We start from the raw sequence: 6,135 nt of genomic DNA on the forward strand, positions 1-6,135 counted from the left end.
AACGTAAATCCCCATAATTCTTTCAAAATCCACGTTATTTTCTCCAAATTTGCAAGAATTGCAGAAAAGGGTACCCAAAACGAGGAAAAGGTTTTAAAGTTAGGGTTTACACTCTCATTCTTCAGCAAGCAGCGCCCTCACGCGGCAGAAAACACCGAAATCTCTCAAATCCTTCTCATCGACGTTTTCTGTTAGGGGTGAGCAAAAGGACAACGTTCATAAAACTTATGCTGTACATTCAAAACCCATGTCAATTTCACGAAACTTTACCAAATTGTAGACAGAGGCTTACTTATTCCAGAAAAAGAATCAAAAGTGGGGGTTCATGTGCTCATTTTTGTGCTAGCAGCGCCCCTATGCGACATATCATCGTAAGTCCCCAAAATCTGGTCAGGAACCTATGCAGGGATGCCCTGACAGGGTGGGTTAATAAAACTTATGCTGTACATTCAAAACCCATGTCAAATTCATGAAAATTGACCAATTTGTAGAAAAAGGCTCACTAATACCAGAAAAACAATCAAAAGTGGGGATTCATGTGCTCGTTTTTGTGCTAGCAGCGCCCTCATGCGACATATACTATAGTACGACCCCAAAATCTGGTTAGGAACCTATCCAAAGTCGCCCTAACAGGGTGGGTTCATAAATCTCATGTTGTACATTCAAAACCCATGTCATTTTCACGAAACTTAGCCAAATCATAGAATAAGGCTTACTTATTCCAGAAAAATAATCAAAAGTGGGGGTTCATGTGCTCGTTTTTGTGCTAGCAGCGCCCTCATGCGACATATATCATCGTAAGTCCGCAAAATCTGGCCAGGAACCTATGCAGGGATGCCCTGACAAGATGAGTTCATTAGGCTTATGCTGTTCATTCAAAACCCATGTCAATTTCACCAAACTTGACCAAATTGTAGACGAAGGCTTATACTAATTCCAGAAAAATAATTGAAAGTTGGGGTTCATGTGCTCGTTTTTGTGCTAGAAGCGCCCCCAAGCGACATATATCATCGTAAGTCCCCAAAATCTGGTCAAGAACCTATGCAGGGATACCCTGACAAGTGGGTTCATAAAACTTATGCTAGCTGTTCATTCAAAACCCATGTCATTTTCACGAAACTTTGCCAAATTATAGAAGAAGGCTTACTAATTCCAGAAAAACAATAAAAAGTGGGGGTTCATGTCCTAATTTTTGTGTTGGCAGCATCCCCAGATGATAGAAATCACCTCACCGGACCCCAAAATCTGGTTATAAACCTCTCGTGGGTGTCCTGATTATAGGTGGGGTTCGTGAATGTCATGCTGTACATTCAAAACCCATGTCAATTTTACGAAACTTTATCAAATTGTAGAAGAAGGGTTACTTAATGCAGAAGAATTGTAAAAATGGGGGGTTCATGTGCTCGTTTTAGTGCTAGCAGAGCCTTCTTGCGACGGAAATCATCGTAAGACCCCCAAATCTGGTCAGGAACCAATGCAGGGATATACCCTGCTAGGATGCATGAATCTCATGCGGTTCACTCGAAACCCCATTTTCTTTAAAAAGAAAAAAAAAACACACACAAACAAACAAAAAAACATGTCACAATTGCAGTGATATGGTGACAGATATTCAGAAAGAAAGTTCCATGTGCGTTTTTGTCATCATTTCCCTCCCACAGCCATAATGATATTATGTGGATGCAAGCGTGGAAAACTCCATATTATTGATATGCACGCTTGTTTGTTTGTTTTACCCACTTGCTGTAACCATGTACAAAAAGTGATAATGGAGGAAAAAGAATGAATATAAGGAAATGGGAGTTTTGGCATTAGTCTGACGGTCCTCCAAATGAAAAACAAATCTTAATACAATGACGTTGATTGTAGAATGCATGTGTTGGTTGTTGCAGTGGTTGGTAAAGTGCGTATTGTAAGCTATTATATGGAGAAGTACCTTCCCCCCCCCCCCCCCAAAAAAAAAAAAAAAAATTATTCTCCTTTTGTTACACCAGATTTGGTAATAAAAAATATAATATATGAATGGTGAAAGTGATGAATAGTCTTGTTTGATAACACTTTCGTGACCTTGTATTTTGTAACCAAAAATAAAAAAACCCAATATTTTGTATTACTATAGTAATGACAAGTTTAGATCTAATTTAGATACACTCAGATTGTTTTAGCTGCTAGACCTAAAGATGAAATGTGTGTCATATGCTTGTATTTGTTGTTGTTGTTGTTATTGTTGTTGTTGTTGGTGTTGTTGTTTTAACACCTAGTCCAATAGACTAGTGAGCCTTAGACCCCGACTAGGGCCTATAGGCCCTTGGTACCTTAGCACTCGACTTTACCATGTTGATGACCGGATAATGAACTTCATGTGACAAAACAGATCTATGGATTGAAAATGGAAACAGCTCAGTTCCACTTGGCAAGCTTCGCGATTCCGTCAATCAGTGTTGTGCTACAATGACCATGTATATGCGACTCGGACCGCTGAACTTTGCGTGGTATGTACAGATTGTAACGCGTACAGTCGGCACGCGAGCCGAGCGAGGCCGCCCAGCGCCGCTGCCCGGCGCGGCCGCGGTGGGGAGCTGTCGGGTATCCGTACGTACACATACCACACTCTAGTTCGATCTACTAGCAGCTGCTCAGCTCAGCTAGCTCAGCTCATCACTCGTGCGTGCGCTTCTACGCTCTTTGTTACGTCACTGACACCTGCGCAGCTAGGATGCGCACAGACTCAACTGAGGAACGTCCTTAAAAGGTATTATTTTGTATTTTATGACAGTAACCGTACTTCAAAATCTTCAGAAATGGACTTATCGGTTTTTGCGAACAAACTCTTCATATACATATATACATGTATATAGTGAAAACTGGGTTTTCATCGGGATTCGAACCCGAGTTTTCCCTTTGTTTCAATATATATATATATATATATATACATGTATGTATATATGAAGGGTTTGTTTGCAAAAACCGATAAGTCCATTTTTGAAGATTTTGAAGTACGATCTCTGTCATAAAGTACAAAATAATACCTTTTAAATGATATATTGGTCACTACATATAAAGGTATATTTTTGAAGTTATGGTCAAGAGAAACAAAAATTTTCTTATTATTCTCTTTATTTTTCTTGACTTTTAATCGCAAATATCTCCATTTGGCAAATATGGACTTATCGGTTTTTGCAAACAAACTCTTCATATATATATAATATAAATATATATATTCATATAATATATAATATATATATATATATATATATATATATGTATATACATGTATATATATATATATATATATATAGGCCTACATGTATATAATTTCATATAAGCATTTTATATGTACAATGTAGTTATATTTATATGGCATGTATGCTTTTGAGTCTGTATTTGCACTTACCAAAATGTTTCTTACAGTGTGTAAAATGAGCCACTTCAAGGATCATTTCACTATGCAAGAAGTAAGTGGCCACATTCTTGAACCAAGGGCATTAGTAAAGTCTTTCACAACAACAACAACAAGAGGCCTGTGGTAGCAACAATCAACAAAATACATCAAGCCACTGATTACCAAAGATCGCTTGGGTGTAAAGATGATTTGCATTTGTGTGTTTGGATCCAGCGATTGTGCCCACTCATAAAATACCAAACTGCATATGTGCTTGCTTCTGTGAGACGGATATGCAGTGAGGATGAAGTGCCTTGCTTATGGACCCAACCACTGCTGCCAAGAGACTTGAACCAGTGACCTTAAGATTAAGAGGCCGTGGTCTTAATCACTGAACCACAATGGCCCAATGGATAAGCGGACAAATTTATCGGTTGCCAATGAGAAGTTCATGAGGTTATCTGGAACGATGAATTGATGTTCTGAAAGAGAATGTGCTGTACTTGGGTTGCTATTTCATGTACTGTACTTGCAATACACAGATGTTTACTTTACTAGTAATAGTAGTAGCAATGGTTTATCAAAATTCATGTGCAGTCAAATCTGCTTGCTGAATTGCAGAATTTTGTACATTTCCATTGAGTAATAACATCAATATCTATATATATTCCTGTATTCCACATAAACTAAAAGTAAAATGGAAACTCGATTGTGTGTGCCGTGTATACTTTCTCGCCCTCGTCTGATGAGATTACTGTGTTAATTTACATTCAGCTATAAAGAATTACCAGCACAACTCACACTCTAGGTGACACAGTATGGTCAACGATGCATAGTTGAGCACATGAACAAAGCATCGACGCACTATTGGTGTTTAATGCAGACAGAATATACCATTATTACTAATCAGAATGAGTAACTGCTTTCTGTCACGTACACACATACATAACATAGGCATGTACACACATACAAGCACACACAGAATACCCACAGAAGAAAATAGAATGTACTTTGTATATTTCCCACTCCAAAATGCACACACTGAACACACAAAGCGCTGAACTTTAAACAAACATCATAAAGACAACCGATCTTCACAGGTCATCAGTTCACCTTGACTTCCTATTTATTCAATTTAAAACCAAAGTTTACACATATTACACATCTATGAGCGATACATAGATAGCGATACTTTCTAAATGTGACCCTGCATCACAAAACCAACAAAAAGTTGCCAGACATGCATTTTTAGCTAAGGGCAGATTCTGAAAGAGCAGACTCTAAGCTTTAAAATGATGTATAACTCAAGTCAAAAGTCTCCTACTAAACCTATCTAAATATTGGAAAGAAGGCACACGCTGTGGAAAAGTGTGAACTGAGAAAAGAGGCTCTGAAGCACAGGGTCTATTCAAGCAATCTTTACCAAGCCATGCTAGCTGTGCGATGAATGGGACAAAGACAGGATGTAAAACACCAGAGTAACAATGATGGGGTTATTAGATTAAGCTGAAATTGAGCATGTTTATTAACACATTCTGTCCATGATTAATGCCAACTTTCAAAGCAGTAGCATCATCCTTTCTAAAGTTATTACAGTTGAAAGTGAAGAGTGTGTACAGGTGTTTTTTGTTTTTTTTTTAGACTACAGACACACCTAATCACACTATTATAAACATAAAGTGTTCAAGATAAACTGCTAAAAAACACACTTTCCTGTTTGTTTTATGATCCCAAATTTTAGCATTATGTAGAAGAAGATTTGCTCTTTCAGAAAATAAGAAAAAGTCAAAATTGGCTAGGTTGGCCCATTTCACCTTTTTTTCAGTCCTCACACAAAATCAGTACTTGCGACTTTTTGTTCGTTTTGTGATGCATGGTCACAAATAGTGTCCATTGGAAGAAATGGAAATACTCTGCATTTCATGTGATTACAAAGCAATGCACAAATCTGTGAAGCCTTGTATACACACAGGATGTAGGTGGTGCCAGTTCTTTATTGCCAACTTGGAAAACATGACAGCACTTGCCTACTTTGCCATCATATGGTCTTGCCATACAATTTAATACAGCATTAAAGCTAGGTCGTGGCTGAGTGGATAAGAGCGCTCGTCTGTGAACGACATGAGCGTGGTATGGTTCGTGGGTTCGAGCCCATGCCAAGCCCGACACGTTTGCCCTTCAGCAAGGCACTTTATCCACATTGCTGCTCTCCACCCAGGAGTATAAATGGGTACCCGGTAGGATGAGAAAGCTTATGTTGGTTGATCAGCATGTGCGCGCCTGTAAAATGGCTGCGACTGGCTGGAATGCTCCCCAGGGAGTGGAGAATGAGCACTGTTAGTGCTGGTTGGATATAATGTATCCAGTGACCGGGGTAATAATAGTCTGTAAAGCGCATTGAAACCCTGAAGTGTGTGTGAAATGCGCTATATAAAAACCAGCTATTATTATTATTATTATTAGGGAGGGAAGCATGAGGAAATGTACTGTAAAAGTTGGAAATTTTTGTGCATTTCGTATGACAAGGAGGTAGCCCAAATAATAAAAGCACATGAATAATTAGCTTATCATATGTAACCCTATTTTATGTTTTGATTCCGCGGAAATAAAAACTAGCAAAATTCATCTCACCCCATCAAACACAAAAAATAACATGCAAAAATTTGCACTTTTACAGTAGCATTCCCTGCACACAAAAGAGGCCCATTAACCCGTCGTTTACTAGAGGAAGGTGTGACTTGCATTGAATGGCA

The sequence above is a fragment of the Diadema setosum genome, chromosome 20 (assembly GCF_964275005.1).
Source record: "Diadema setosum chromosome 20, eeDiaSeto1, whole genome shotgun sequence".
Classification (NCBI taxonomy): Eukaryota; Metazoa; Echinodermata; class Echinoidea; order Diadematoida; family Diadematidae; genus Diadema; species Diadema setosum.